This window comes from Mustela erminea, chromosome 1 (assembly GCF_009829155.1).
Source record: "Mustela erminea isolate mMusErm1 chromosome 1, mMusErm1.Pri, whole genome shotgun sequence".
NCBI classification, from domain to species: Eukaryota; Metazoa; Chordata; class Mammalia; order Carnivora; family Mustelidae; genus Mustela; species Mustela erminea.
Genome location: NC_045614.1, coordinates 70,577,107 through 70,593,768, shown reverse-complemented (window position 1 = coordinate 70,593,768; position 16,662 = coordinate 70,577,107). Strand labels below are relative to the sequence as shown.

The 16,662-nt window shown below is 39.9% G+C and overlaps 1 protein-coding gene and 1 long non-coding RNA gene across 4 annotated transcripts in view; one reads left to right on the top strand and one right to left on the bottom strand.

Annotated features, from left to right (window-relative positions):
- Positions 1 to 12,149, bottom strand: part of CTNNB1 (catenin beta 1) — a 40,853-nt gene extending 28,704 nt beyond the window's left edge. For all 3 annotated transcript variants that reach the window (XM_032312977.1, XM_032313058.1, XM_032313140.1), the window contains exon 1: positions 11,978 to 12,149. The gene's annotated coding sequence lies outside the window, so the exon portion shown is untranslated. The remainder of the gene's footprint in view (positions 1 to 11,977) is intronic.
- A 123-nt stretch (positions 12,150 to 12,272) lies between these two features.
- On the top strand, positions 12,273 to 14,602 carry LOC116573291. The gene is made up of 2 exons (XR_004278704.1): positions 12,273 to 13,638; positions 14,321 to 14,602. It is a non-coding gene; the product is annotated as an uncharacterized LOC116573291 (long non-coding RNA).
- The last annotated feature ends 2,060 nt before the right edge of the window (positions 14,603 to 16,662 follow it).

Sequence of the window (16,662 nt, the reverse complement as noted above, 5' to 3'; positions counted from 1 at the left end):
TTAAAAGCTGGTTTTGGTTATAATGGGAAAAAACTGAAAAGGGGACAAGAAATAATGAAAGGAAACCTGTAAAGAAATTATAGCAAATAGTCCAGGTGATGGTGGTAGTTTAAGCTAGGGCAGTAGCACTAAGCACAAAAAAAGATCTACACTGGAAAAATACTCTGGAAATAGAAACAACAGACTGGCTGTAATAAATGAGAGAAATTGAAGTTGGGTAAGAGAAATTCATTAAGAATCTTAAGTACCTGGGTTGAGCAATTAAGTTGTAATACTGCATTTAGCGCAATGAAGGGAAAAAAAGCCGGGGAGGGTGTATTTCTAGAACTGCACTGTCCAATTCAATAGCTACTTTACATTTACATTTAATTTTATTAAAAATGTAGTTCTTCAGATTGCCATATTTCAAATGCTCAAGCACCACATGGCTACCATACTAGACAATATAGATACAGAACATTCCCACTACTACAGAAAATTTTACTGGTGAGTGCTGTTATAGGAAGAATAAAGAAAAAAATAAATAAAAATAGAAATAAAGTATCAAATGCTGGGAGTCCAGCAAGAATAAAGCTGAAAAGTATCCATATGGTTGGTCAACATGCAGGTCCAATAGTGAGCTCAAGCAGAGCATGAACTGGAATGGGAGATGGAAAGTGGAGACATATCCATAAGATAGGGACACACTGTGAAATGGAACAGACAAATAAATGGGGCATTAGCTGGAGGAAAGCAAAGGGTGTCCAATTCTAGAACATTCACCCAGCCAACAACCTTTACTGACCACATATAACTTCCAGACACTCTTCTGGATACCAGGGATATAAAACTAAGACAAGACCAGGAGAGGAAGTAAAAACAAACAGGTAAACAATGTTTCTTCAGAGTATAAGTGCCACAAACCAAGGAAGAGAATATGATAAAACAAAAATGAGTGAACAGAAAAGACTTCAATGTAGAAGTGGTATCTGAACATGAGCCATAACTGACAAGAAGAAACCATCTCTGCAAAGGTCTGGAATATACCTATATGCTACTGGGAATGATCCAAATAAGGTGGTAATACTCACTCAACACATATTTACCAGTCCACTACTGTGCAGTATGACTGTAGGCAATGGGAAGAAAACAGCCAAGGTCAAAGACAAAAATCCGTCTTTCTGGAGTTTACATTCTAGTAGACTAAGAAAGAAGAAAAATAACAAAACAAATAAAATATTATGTTATCTATTATGTTACAGAGTGATGAGGGCTAAAGAGAAACATAAAGCAAGAAAGGAGATAGGAAGTTAGGTAAGGACTGTAATTTCAAACAGGACAGCAAAAAAAAAGCCTGAAAAAGGTAAGGAAGTGAGCCATGATATGGCGCATGCTTGACCAGTTGGAGGAAAAGTATTAAGTGTCACAGAAGAAGAGAAGGAAAAAAGTAAGTGCTAAAGAGTGCTGAACAGAGTGCCTTTACTGAATGAGATGGTAAGCACCTGGAGGTTTCTGAACAAAAAATTTACGTGATCTATTGCTTTAAAAGGATTACTCTGGCTACTGTGTTGAGAATACACTTTAGGGGAACAAAGGTATAAGCACAGAGACCCGTTAGAAGGCCTGTGCAGTAATCTGGGCAAATGATCACAACGGCATGGTTCTAGTAAAAAAAAATGGGTTTTGGAAAGGGAAAGCAGACACGACTTGTAGACAGAGTCTGGATATGCTGTGTGACAGAAAATGAGTCAAGAACAATATTGTTAGAAGTTTGAGTCACTGGAAAGAATCAGGTGCATTTAGGAACAACTTAAGAGAAACAGTCTTACAGGAAACTGGGAGCTCAGTTCTAGATGTATTAAGTTTGTAATGCTTCTTAGACACCCCAAATTTTTTTTTCAAAATAGCTGGATATTAGCATCTGGAGTTCAGGGGAGAAACTCAAGCTAGGGATATAAATTTGGAAGTTATCCACAAACAAATGTTATCTGTTTAAAGCGGTAGGACTGGTGGGTATTCGGACAACAAAAAAAGAGAAGTCCTAAAGCTAAACTCTCAGCCACATCCACAAAGGTCAGAGAAATAACAGAAAAAGCAAAGGAGACTAAAAAGGAACCACCAGTGAAGTATGAAGAAAACTGCTAGCAGACACGGTGGCCTAGAAGCCAAAGAAAAAGCATTTCAAGCCAACTGTGCCAAATGCTACTAATAGGTTAAATGAAATGAGGATTGGAAATTTCTGACAGTGGTTGCTGGTAGGGATTTTAAAGAAAAGGGAGAGTGAATATTAGCATATTTTTCAAGGTATTTTGTGTAGGTGGTAGGTGAAAGGGGAGACAGGAAGAAAACTGTTTTAAAATGAGATAAACAAAATAATGTTTGTATGCTCATGGGAAGAGCTTAGTAGAGAAGGAAAAACCAAAGATGCAAAAGAAGGGACTGATAAGAGTAGTATTATTCTTGAGACCAAGAGGGAATGGGATCTAGTACACAAATGAACTGGTCTGTCCTTATTTTGGAATACTACAGTTCATCCACAGTGACAGAGAAAGAGCACAGTCACAGATACAGGAGCATGCAGGTATTTTTTCAATTATTCAGTGTGCTTAGTGAAACAGAAAAGCAATGGCATTAGATGAGTGAGGATAGGGAGGAGGTGCTGTGTTGTCTGAGAAATAGAAGAAGAAAAAGTCCTAGAAGAGGGTGAACTAATAGACCAGGGACCATTGGGCATAAAGCCAGAGAAGGACAAAGTTGTTGAGAGTATGTGTAAGACAGTGATTATGATTCAACATGAAATTTCAACTGGGTATAAGTGAGGGTGAGGGATACTGAAAAGCTACCTCTGGTAGAGGTGAAGGGCTGCTGGAACTGAAAGTATTTACTAGAGGAATACAACAGTGGCACACCTGAAAAGAGATTGGAGAGGATGCAGTTATTGGTGAAAGACAAGGTATTCTAGGATACGAAATGGGAACATGTGGATGAATTAAGACTGAAAAATAAGAGCGCTGGAAAAGAAATCAAGGAACCATAGGCATTTTTTATATCAATGTTCCTCAAAGAGCCACACCAGACACCATAAGGAGCTTGTGCCAGATTGTACATCAACACCCTGCGTCCTTTATCAAAAAAGACTTGCTGCAAAAAAAGTCAGCTGCACGAAACCATTGAATTTAGTGACAGGTGATTTATATTCTGGCACAAACCTCTTATCATAATCCATACTAGTAATGAACAGTTCAGATCAGACGACATTCTGAGTAGCACTATTCTACTTGGACACTGATTACCACCAAGAATTATGACAGAAAAAAGAAGAAAGTGAGCCAGGCTAATAAAGTGTTAAGGGAGCTCCTGGGTGGCTCAATGGGTTAAAGCCTCTGCCTTCGGCTTGGGTCTTGACCCCCCCCACCCCACCCCACCCCGCCGCCTCTCTGCCTACTTGTGATCTGTATCAAATAAATAAATAAAATCTTAAAGAAAAAAATAAGTGTTTCAAGGAAGGAGGGAGATGACCCTCCTTACTTTTTCTTTTTTTCCTCAGACATCACAAGGAAAGTTGGCAGATGACTAAAATAAAGAGTGGTAGTGGGTAGCATAATTTGATGGGATGAGAGTAAAAAGTTTGAAATTCTGGAAACTAATGGTCAAGATGTGACAATGAGAAACAAAGACACTTTCTCTACCTCTTTGTTTAGTAGTAAGGTGTGCAAAAAGATACTGAGAGAGCTGGAAGGGAAGTAGCATTATCAAGAGAGAGGCTAGGTTACAGTGGGATTAATAAAGAGAAGGCAACATTCCCAGAATACATTGAAAATAAAAGGGTATGCTGATGAGTATGAGTTATAGAAGGCATAGTGAGTGAATTTCAGGAGGATGATAAAAGGTAGGAGACAGAAAAAAAGCAAGAGGATTAGAATCTGGAGGGATAAAACTAATATAAAGAAGTTAGGTGTAACTAAAAGAACAAAGGCCTTGAAAAGGCATGAGCCAGGACTGGCCTCTGACCAGGATATACTATTTCCTCCATTTTAAAGATGCAGACGGATAGGGTGGTGAAGGAGTTCCTGCTTAGGTTCTGAGGGGCAAGAGGGGACTCATCTGAAGAACGGAGAAGGTTAAATAGTCTTCCTGTCTCTGAGCTTTCTAGAGAAATGTAGTATGATCTGGGTTATAACGGCAAAGGGAGAAACCTGAGGCCCTTTAGCATACAGTCAGGCTATTCTTCAAGCATGATTATTAAGTATTCTTACCAAAAAAAAAAAAAAAAAATTTAGTACTTTCCAGCTTCCACTTTTGAGCAATACCAATTAAACTATCATTTCTCTGCCTCATGAGTGACCCACCACCCCCAATCTTGAGGTATTCCAGACTTTTAATCTCTTAAACTTTCTGGCCTCTTTATTTCTTATTCTATGGGAAATAGAAAGACTGGCACTCTGATTCAGGACCCAGGAAAAATGACAGCTGAATTAAGGCAGGAAATGTGACCTAAAGGACAACTATCAGATAAAGAATAACAGTTTCACAACATGAATGGATCACACAAAATATTCATAATTAGAAGTTATAACAATATAAACCTAATTTCATAGTCTCACGTGGCTTTTCCAACGGAAGATAATAAAAATAATAAAATAGCTGGACTTAAAAACCAAACTGTAAAATGCCAGAAAATAGACTAAATTTACTAATCTATCCAAAGAGTTCTATTCTATGTCCATGCACACTAGGTTTCCTGTAATATTTAATGTCTACTTTTGCATCTAAATAAACTATTAGGTAGATAAAAGTAATGTTTCACATTGCTGCAATCTTTCAGTAGCTCAGAAAAAGAACTTAATTGTAAGCCAGCACTTTCTATACAGCAGAACGGAACACCATTTGGAAACCGCCACAGTTAGACTGGAAAATATTTCCAATAAACCCTTGTTCCTGTTTTACACATATGGCACTCATCTAGTATACAGAAAACTTCAAAGACAGACTCACTCCCTACATTCTTACCCCCAAACCACTTAATTATACTTAAAAAAAGTTTACAACAATCACCCCTTAATGCAGCAAATTACTACAATCATTTAAGATCATCTTCAAATTGCATTCCCAAGAAATTCTGCAGTAAGTCTAACTTCTCACATTTTTATATGAAAAATGTACAATAAAATATATGTATATACATACATATATCATAATTATTTCAGCTATCCTAAAACCCTTTTAATAAAAGAAGCTTATTAAACTAACCCTTCAGCCTTTGCACATCTTTTACTTCCAAGTCAGATCAGCTACCAGCATATCAGGTTAAGATTTATTAATCACAGATATGGTTTGTATGCCTGCCGTGAGAACTGATGAACTTGACAGAACTTAAACAGGTTAAATATATCTCCCCCCACCCAACTTTTTAACTAATTGTTTAACTTATCTGTTACAAATCAGCTAAAAGGAAAAAATCTGTACAGCAACACGTGAATTATGAAATCATGAGTAAAACTGTGGAAACCTTAGTGAAGAAATTAAAAGACAGAAATAAATATGGGAGAAAATGGGAAGTGCTATGAAGCATTTTCACCCCAGCATCATCCAGCTGTTCACACTATTTAAGCTGCTGGGGCAGGAGCAGCCTTTTCAACAAGTTCATAAGAAATCAGAGGCAGGAAATTTCTAGAATATTATATGAGAAACTTTACAGTGGCTTTGTAAAGTTAAATGGGGAATAGTGGGACAGGGCAAGGAGTAAGCACCTCTGAGATAAATGTTTTTGTGAAAAGTCCGAAGATCAGTTGTTTGTATTCTATACCATATCATATAAATATAACTGTAGCACTATTCTAAGATACTCCGTTTTATAACCAATGTTGCTCTATGCACTGCATTTTCAGTCCAGACATAGCTTGTCACTTAAACACGTAGCGTGAGGATTAAACACCCAACTTTTCTAACTCTAGAAATGAAAAACTTTGCCCTAGGAACAAAGGATTTAACCAAAATCTACTTAACTGCCTGCATAAACATATTCTAACCAAGTAACAGCATGCCATTAATTTAAGTAAAACTTATATTCAATTATTTTTTCATTATCTAAACTTTGCTTTTAAGTTTTGGATTTGGTCTGATAACAGTTTACGTTAAAAAGTGTAGACTTCAGACAAAAACCAGGACATGATCTAAAGACATCAATAAAATTTCAGGCTGACATGATTACGTACATGCAGCCAGAACATGTCCAGCATTTTTAGTGTCTTCAAAGATTAAGTTTTGAAATGTCTCTTAAAAATGCATTTTAGGTGGCGCTTGGGTGGCTCAGTGGGTTAAAGCCTCTGCCTTCAGCTCAGGTCATGATCCCAGGGTCCTGGGATCCAACCCCACATCGGGCTCTCTGCTCAGCAGGGAGCCTGCTTCCCTTCCTCTCTGCCTACTTGTGAACTCTGTCAAATAAATAAATCAGAAAAAAAAACTTAAAAAAAAAATGCTCTTTAAATAACCAAGTTGTTATTTCTCCTTTTCCTTCACCAAAACTATAATTCTTAAACTAAAGTGTTAGTTTCCCAGATTTCACACATAACACAAAAGTGCTTTTAAGTTCCCAATGTATAACCAAGTGATAGAAGGCATTTTCTAAGTGCCTAAACATGACGCTAATAGTTTAACAATCATATTTCCTATGTTGTATGAACCCACAGATTTGTATCATCCTGTCATATAACAGAAATATCATCATAAAGAACTGTACTCTAAATGGGACCACCGCAGATGTACAAACTGGGAGTATCCTGCCAGTAGGTGTATTTAATTTGTCCTGAATACTGTCTTAAAACATAGATTTTATTCACTAACATGTGCAAATCAAAGGATGCACATTAATCTGATTTCCTGCTTCTCTCAAGAAAAAAAAAAAAAAATCAACTGATGTGGCAACATGAACTATATTCCCACACAATAGCTGGAACTGCTGAAGACTGGCTGCTTAGAAGGGATTTGTATTCTCCAATTTGTTGTATTCCAGAGTCCCAGTTATCCGACGCCACCTGGTCCTAGAAACACTGAGTAGTCATCACCACTGTAACAGAAGACCAATCCTATATGGCTTATGAAAGCAATCTTACTTTAGTCACTTATCTTGAATGTCAAAAGGTTGTACGTTATAGTAATGAAGACAAGCAGCCAATTTCAGAGATAAATTAAGTCCTTAATAGAATTTCTCCAGTAAGCTGTATGCACATACTCTTTAAAAGAACTTTCAAATCCACTCTCATTTCTCATGAAAATCTTGGAAAACTCGAACAGCAGCTATTTGACCTTAAGAGAAAATAAATGATGCAAATACCAAGAATCAACTTTAACATTACTAATTCCAAAAATGATCCATTACAAAAAAACACAATCATTCTGGAAAACCATTTGTGTAAAACAAGGCATTCTTGCTGTGTTTAAAAAACAAAACAAAACAAAAACAACTCCTAACAGTATTTCTTAGTCAATAATTATCATCAGTATTTTCAAAAAACTACAATGAATTCCAAGAGAAAAATGGTGCAGCAAGTGATACCATCATTTTTCTTCCCTACTGTCCACTTTTCTATTTCACTTCAATCACCCTTTATGTAAAACAGGCAACATTTTCAAGTTTGTCTAAATTGATTAATTTTCCACAAAATTAACATTCGACTTCCAAAAGCTAAGAATACACTTCACTCTTGTTACTCATCAGAATCCAGACTGAAACAAGTATATTCATTAAAAAAAAAAAAAAAAAAAAAAAAATACTAGCAGAAATGTAAGTACTTTAATACAGGAGCAGGGAGAAAGGTTTTTATTTAAAAATTTAAAGGACAAAATATTGGCATAGTGCATTACCATCCACAGCCTTATATGACAAAGAGTCTATAGTAACCAAGACAGTATAGAGTTCACACACAGTGACTGAGCTAGTTGTTTCTACCTAGTTCCTAACAAAGACCCATTCCTTGATAACATAACTCAGTTGAGCACTTAACTCATGTTTTACTGTGTCACTTATTTTAGACTCACTGACAATCTGGTTGACTTTTTCCTAAGAATTTAAGTTTCTGTAATTCATTAGGACAGTTAAATACATGCTCTCTCACCCCCAAATTATTACAGTGAGTTTTTTGTTTTATCATCATGATATATTTAACCTACTTAAAGGGACTTACATTAAATGTAATCCCTAATTTAACTTTGATCTTTCTGCTACAAATATTGGTTGAGATGACATTTTCTCAAAACAATCTTTTAATGACCGGTATTGAGATGAATAAATTATTCTAGAATTCAAACAATTTCTTGATTGATGCTTTCTGAACAGAACTACTCAAATATTCCACATAAACTTGCTGGGGCGGGGGGGGGGGGGTGGGGGCGGACATCACAAGCATTACATTATATCCACTGGAGGGCACTCAACATGGCCAAAGCATGCAATGAAAATATGCCCTAACACTCCTCATTCTGCTGCTGGATAAGGTTTGAGGGAAACTCTGGGGGATAGGGAATGTCTCTTAGAAGAGATGCCCACAATTAACAAATTCAGAAAGGCAGTTAAACGCTAAAAAAAAAGATTCCAAGGTGACTGACTTTCTCTGTTAAGACCATCTTTCTTCAGGGAAAGTAGATTTTATACATACTTTTAAGGACAGCAGGGTTCAGGCCTCAACAGATGGATCTAGGTTTCAAACTGAGTCAAGCTCTGTCTTGCATGAAACAAAAACACAAGCAGCATTCTTAGGTAAACAGAGGAAATAAAGAACTTTCTCCTGAGTTTAAACGATAAAAGCTATACAAATTAATTCCTACTCATTTTCAAGCAACACAAACCACATTATTTTCTCTTCATGGAACCTGAGAAGTATATACTTATTTTAGCTCATTAGCCTAGTTACCCATCACATAATTAGAACACATTACATAAACAATTGTCTGTTAAAGAATGAAAACTCATTCTGCAAATCAGTATCCTCTATATGAGGGTACAAGGGAGGAGACAATAGTTAAACGCTCTGGTATAATCAGAAGCAGTTCCTAGGCTATGTTTACTATTTACTTTTATGGTATAAAAATGTTTTTAGTCAAGCTACTTCAACAAAAGATACCATACTCCGAACAAGAAGAGAACTGCAAGAAAAATGTTAAAACAACTAATGTTTTCAAAAACAATGTCACAAGTCAATACAAAGTACTACATAAGAGTTGTAATATTTTTTATTAGAAGTTTGTGCTATACAAAAAGCATTCACCTCCCTTCCACCCTGGGTTAGCAATCAAGTATAATTCCAACCAAGTTCAAAGTACAAACTTAAAATTTACCACCTACTCATCTGTAATTATTATCAACAACTACTAAACCATGAAAGAGAAACAAAATCAGGTTATAACTCAACAGATGTAGTCTTTCATTTGAGTAACAAAAAAAGTTTCATTTAGCCAAATATACTTCAGATAGTCCATGGGGGGGGGGGGCTATAATTTCACTGCTACTTAAAACTATAAAAAAGATATTCAGACTTTTGAATTATCCACCTTCCTAGTTTCAATAATATTTATGCTACTCTTCCCACCCTCCCAACAAAAAAAAAGGGTATCTGCACATAGTTTCTTTGTAAGTGCCCCATTCTAAAATACCCTTTGAGAAATTTGCCTACTTCATGTCTTCCCTTCCTATTTGGGGAGGTAAGGATCTATGAAAACAAGCACAAAAACTTTATGTATATGATCAATTTTTATTCGTCATGACTAATAGGAAGCTCAATTCAATTTGGTAAGTTTTAATATTGGAATATACGTTTATTCTACATAATAATCTTAGCAAAGGATAACTAACAACAATTAGTTCAAAAGAAAGAAAACTTGAATACTTGACACTTGGAACACTGGTAAATGTTTTATTTTTTATCAACCACCCTATTTTAAAAACTTAGCTTTCCCTGAAAGCTATTTAAAATGACTGTTGCAGTCTCTGGGAGAGTCTTAAGCTTAGGACTCCACAAGGACTCTAAGTTGCATGCTATACTAAACTTCCTAGTGCATTTTATTTCCCCCTCAAGGACTTCAGGCTTGAATAATCTCAGGATTCCCTTAATCCTATAGAATAGTCTTCTGCAAGTTTTTCAAGTTACTGTTGCAATCACTTTAGGGCCTTGTCCTTGTACATGGCCTTCAGAACAAAGACTGGGTCAACGTAATGAATACTGGGTGCAAATTAAGCAAATTCTGAAAAACGATATTCTTCAGTAAACCTCAATGGTACTCTTTTTAAATCTAGGGAATGTGTGGGTTTAAATGTGAAAATTAAAATAAATACTACAACAGCCTTAGTTTAGACCCCAAACAAAGCCTCCAAAGTAGAAGTTTATGTCACTAATTTAAGCAGATAGTTAACGGTAAGCGTTATGTAAAGACAGTTCAAGCTATGTCTACTGTTTTGCAGGATGAAGACAAGTTAACACGAACTAAAGGTACTGAATGTTCACCAAATACCATATGAAATGGCTTTCTAAATTCCACATAAAATATTTTGTAACTTCTGCTATCTGAAAAACATTAGCCTAGACTTTATCAAAGGATAGCCGTCTCTTCAAGTTGATGTCTAGTCTAAACCACCCCTATTCACGATACAAAGCTCTCATTTCACTAAAACCACTCCTCGATTTCCTTTTGCCGACCTCTGCATACCAGCAGGCCAGTCTCTCTTCATTCACCACTCACAAACTCAGGGGGGGAGGGGAGACCACAGATGTCTGGAAGATAGAAAGTATGGAGACAATGCTCCCTCCAAAAGGGAACAGAAAATGAAGGGAACAACTACACCCAACTGCTAAAGCTTTTAAGTTTCGCGGATTCTGAAGCAGGCTTTGAGAACTTCCAAAGCTCTGTTCAAAATCCTCTCCCGAGACAAAACACTGAGAAAAGTTGCAACACCTGAATTTTATTTGGTAAATTTCGTAGCGAGTGAAAAATTCACTCTGCTGAAAGGAAAACGTGCTCTAAAAATCATGTTTAGTTGCCATAAAAGTATTTGAATAAATCATTTCTACCAACAAGATTCTCGAAGCACTCAGGAGCTGAATCCCGCGGCTCACTTGATAAGAAATCGTAAGCCAGTCGCCCTGGCCCCCCGCCCGTTTTTTTCCAGGGTCTTACACCCACCGCCATAAATCCAAGACTCCCAGTACGTTGCATGCCGCCTTCACTCACCCACACGATACAAGAAAATATAGGTGTAGGACATGGATTTATATGTGCAAACACTACTGACGCATCCCACCGCCTGCACTAGTAGTTTGGTTCCTCTAAGGTTTAAAGTTGCTTGGATCTAAACAAGCGCCAGCGCCAAACTCACATAAGCGGGGCATTTAAAAAAAAAGGGGGGGGGCAAATCTCTTAAGAATTCTCTTAATTCGTCCTTAGAACGAAAGAGGAAATCCGAACAGAAAGTCTACTGGCCCTATCGACCCAGCAGATGGGACCTGGGTGGCGTCCCAGGCCCAGAGTCCGTACCCCAACTCTCGGCTGGGGCTGGGAAGGCGGAGCCCCCTACCCCCGTCCCCACCCCGCCCCCCACCCCCGTCCGGAGCATCCAGAGGCGCAGGGTCCCTCCCCCAAACTCGCCCGCGGCCGGAGCCCCGGACGGAAACCACAGCCTCCCCCACGCCCGCCCCCGCCGGCCATCAAGCTCCTGGACTCGCCCTCGCGTCGCCCCCTCCCCGCCAGCGGCGTCCCCGGGGCCCCGAGGAGCACCGCGACCGGAACCCGGCCCTGGCCGCCGCCCTCCGCCCCCCGGGCGAGGTCCGCCCCCACCGCCTCCTCGGCGCCCCCAGCCCGCACCCCTCCCTCCGCTCCCCACCCCGGGCCTCCGCGCCGCGCCGGGCCCGGTTCCCAGCCGCCGCCGGGACCGCGCGCCCGCGACGAAGTTTGGCTCCGAAGAACGAGCGGGAGCAACCCCGGAAGGGTAAGGAAAGGAGCGCCTAAGCACCTCAGGGGAACAGGCTCCTCCCGCCGCTGGAGTCGGACCGTCCTCGGCCTGCGGTGGCGGCTCGGCGGGGACTGGAGCTGCTCCTCGGACCTTCCTCCGTCTCCGCCTCCCCTCGCTCTCAGCTCCTAGGGCCAGGATACCGCAGCTGCCACAGACCGAAAGGCTTAAAATGGCGCCGCACAAGGAGCTCTTATAAGGCGCACAGTGGCCGCTGTATCCTGCCGCCACCGGCGCAGCGCGGAGCGTTCCGCCGCGCGAGGACAAGGGGCGGGGCGCGGACGAGCGGCGGAAAGTAGTCCCCGCACCGCCCAGCTCCCGCAACCGACCGCCCCGAGGCGGGGCGGGGTGCCCGCGCGCTCTCCAGCAGTTCCCGGGGCAAGAGACTAGAGGCTGTCCTGCGGCGCGGCTCTGGGTGGCGACCCGTGAGGGCGCAGTGGTTCGAGGCGGGGAGCCCCGGACCCCGCAGGCTAGGGGGTGAAGGGAGGACGGCACTGGGAGCCACTGTCCGGAGCCCGGCGCCCCCGCCCCGCGCGGGCCCTGACCGTGAGAGCGGACGTGGGATTGCCGCGCGCTTCCAGCTGCCTGCGGGCGGTGGCCTCTCGGCTTCGGTCTCCGGGAGTAGGGGGAGGCGGTGGCGCGGGCGCTGAGATCGGGGCCCGCCCGCCCTGGGCGCTGGTGGGCGCCGCCGCCGCCCGGCTGTCGGGTCAGGGAACTCCGGCGGGCTAGGGCTTCCGCGGTGTTTGCGGTCTGGGCCTCACACTCCCCGCAGGACTGGCTCGCGGCATATCGCCCCAAAGCCCCACGCTGTCCGGGTCGTGGATCCCACATCCCGACCGGTTGCTCAGCCTCAATCTGGAAGTGAACCGCCGGGCCGGACGGCCAGCGATCCCCCCTCCCGTAGGCTGTGAACTCTACTTAGAATGGGCGCCTAGTCCGCAATTCAACAAGTCCTTAACGAGTACGTGCTGTGAACAAATGACTGATGGAAATGAATTAGCTCTAGAGCCCTGTCAATTAAGTTAATTCTTACAATTCCATTTTTATTTGGTTTCACAGTGCTGCTAACTATCAATAGATTTATTTGTGGGGGTGTTTCTTTGGGGGAAATACATTTGTAAGGTAATACTTTTTTGAGAAATCGATTATGTTGTTTATGGAAGGAGTTATCAATTAGTTTGTGATTTTTTAAAACTGATTTCCGATTCCTCAAAAACATATTTTTAATTCGTCTTAATAGCTGGAGCTGGGTCTTCATTTCCCTTGGAAATGTTGTGATTGTCATCCAGCAAGATTGGCATTTGTCAAAGCTGAAACAATTATGATTGATTCAGTTTCTGTGGTCCATTGTTTTATGCTTATTTTTACTCCAAAACAATGGAGACTGCAAAAGCAACAGTGAAAGTTGTCTGGAGGCTTTTATGCCTATACTTAATGCATGCACACAATAGATCTTTATACATAGGTACAAGGAGGAAACCTACTTAATCACTCTTCACTCATGGAGTACAATATGTAGTTTTAGGCAAGCTAATGCTTCAGGGCCAAGATATTCTTTAAATAATTGTGTTTTTTCCCCTTGTCTTAAAACTACATACAGTGGTAACGTTTAACTGCTATAACCATACCAGTGGAAAAAGTACACACACTTAAGATGATGTTCGGTAAGATCCATTGTCTAGAATTACTTTCTCATTTGTTCCTTTGCTAGTGATTCTGTAGAATTAAATAAGCCAATGGTGGTGATTAACTCTGCTAGTCAGAATTCAAACAAAAAGTTATTTCATCAAAGCAGTGTTTCCCATATAAACTCAAAAGTGTAAATAGCATTTCCAGGCACTGACCCCCCATTTTAACCCTTATATATAGTATTAAAGAATACACAGTTGATTGAGTACAGTCACATTTAAAATCAGATGACTGATTAATCAATATTTGAGGAATTTTTTATGGATGTCTCCTTTTTCTACATTGTTTTTGTAGTGTTTTTGTTTCTTTCCTCAATAAGACACTGTTAAAACTGGTTAAGACATATTTGCACCATTTATACATCTAAAGGATAAAAACCCTTCTGTGTCTGTATTTCTTTATTCAGCTGCCGAAATAACTGAAGTGCTTTCTATCATTTGGATATATTAATATAAATTTGAAATTAAGATTTTTAAATCCCTGCTAATGCTTTAAGTGTTATTAAAGGAAATGTAAAATTTGCAACAATGCAGTAAGCTGTTTTTCCCATCAAATTAAAGTGTATTGAAGAATTACTGGGTGACTACCATTTAAAAAATTTTTTGTTGAATTTAACATATTGCTCAGAATTTTTTACTTACTTTTCTCAAACAACAGAAATTGTTCCAATTGTCTCACCAAAAATATGACATGAATAACTTCTGTGAAATGAAGACAAACGCTATCATTAAACCAAGGAGAAATGCAAGCATCAAAATACCTGATGAGCTGCTGAATTAAGTGATTTTATAAAAATGATTTTTCAAAATTGACCTTGGGCAATATGTTTCATAAAAAAATCTTGGTTATCTTTTTACACCTTTTTCTTCTAGAGCCGGCCATTTGGGTTTGACATAAATTAATCCATTTTAATGCAAAAGACTGCGTTCAACAAACAAAAAAAATGCAGAAGACAAATGGTTTTAAATTTCAGGCTCTGTGCCTAGAAACCCAAAGTGTCTCCAGCTGGTTTAACAGAGGAAGTATTACTTGTCATGATATTAAACCATTGGCATATCAAGCAGTAACTACATGGAACTTGAAGGTAAAGCTCCCCTTCACTAAAACACATGCTTTTGAATCACCTTTAGGCAAAGAAATAAATGCCCAGATTGCTTGTGTACTTCCAAAAGAAACATTAATCAAGTCAGCACTGTAAAGAAGGCCCATTCACTTTTTGGATAGTTAACTATCAAACCCATTAATTAAACATTTATTGAGCACTAAGACAATGAGCTTCCTTTAGAGAGAGGAAAATGAGTGACTGGCTTCTTTTGACTAGGTCCCTTATATTAATGTATAATTGTAGCTGTTAATCAATCTGACTTAAAAGTAAACAGAGACAGTAAAAATAAGAGCCGTGAAGCGAGGGTGTGGTCTCGTCTAGACTCTATATCCAAACCTCCTTGGGAAGAAACCTCTCCCAGCAGAAAGGTAAGACTACACAATATTCCATGCACTTACAAGCATTAAGTCCCAATTTCTCTAAGAAGGTCTGTTAAAAATATTTCTTTCTGACAACGTGAAAACATTGGACAAAAAATCAGATCAGCTTTTCATTTAGCAGCTCATCAAGTGGGCTATTTATGGATTGGGACTTTTCATTTGCAATACCTCATCTCAGGGTTCAGTGTTATCTTTTGATTTCTTTCCAGCTGAACAGGCTAAGTAGTTGTAAATACCTCTTGTCAGACTACATGGTTGGCTATTCTCGCTCACAGAAGTAATCTAGGAACCCACTGGGCAAATTCGGGCGGAGAGCCACTGTGGAAAGCTTACATCTGGTGTGCACTGCAGAGGGAGGGAGGGGCGGTGAAGGTGGGAGGCTATGGCCATGGTGGTGGCCGTGGCAGCGGCAGTGGTAGCTATGATCATGGCGGCTTCAGTTATGCCAGGAACAGGCTTCCTGCTTGGAGTTACATGTTCTCGAGGCCTTCCTTGGTTTGACACAACAGTCCTTGCCATACTAAGGAAGCACAGTTAATGGCTACCATACAAAGTGTGAAGGAAAAGCAATGGAGACATCATCCATGATATTCAAAGAACACAAAGGTATATGTTTCTCAATGTTTCTAAGAATTAAGACAGATACCACTGCATTGCAAAGAAATCACGCTTTGGAGACATACTCCCCCCACCCCCAACACACACACACACACACACACACACACACACACAGACTTACACACACACCCCTTTATTAAAAATTTCAAAATGGTTGCAGATATCTCATTCACAAGAAGGTTAAAGGCGTTTCCCATCGCAAGAAGGATTAACTTACCGGAGGATTCTGGGACTGCAGATGTATACTGCGGCAAAATCCTAAATTCATCGAAAAAAATCATTTCTGGACTCCAGCTGCTAAAAATAATAGAATTATAGTAAATCATGGATAAGATTAAAACAAGCCATTTTCACATCCCAAAGTGTTCAGAAAAAAATGATTCTTTTCTTTTAACTCATTTCTTAAACAATGCAAATTTTAAAGTAGCTTTTCTTTCCAGAGCACGCAGCGCCATGAAATCGATAATTTTTGATCTTTCGGTTAGTAGGCAACATGGTGAGCTATTGCAGGGACTGCAGGCAGCAGACATGTTCTTGTCAGCTAAAAATTTTCATATTGTTTTTGAATCCATTGAGATTTGTAGATGTGATATCACCGGTTTTTTGTTTTAGCCTGCACTGGGCTATGGGGACGCAAACTCTCAGTTTATCGACATATACATGTCTATTGCTTTATATATATTAAAAACAGGGAGTCTTACTGGATCTTAAACAAAAAATTATGTAAAAGGAGTGGCTGGTGTGATTATAATCCCATCATGCAGGGTCCACGGTTCCCATTTAGTGAAATTTCGCAGAGGGCAACTTCTTAAGAACATCCCTGCTGTGCAGAGTGAAAAGCATGAACAAACCAAAGACAGAATTCATCTGTGTTTATATTTTACAAACAATGAAAA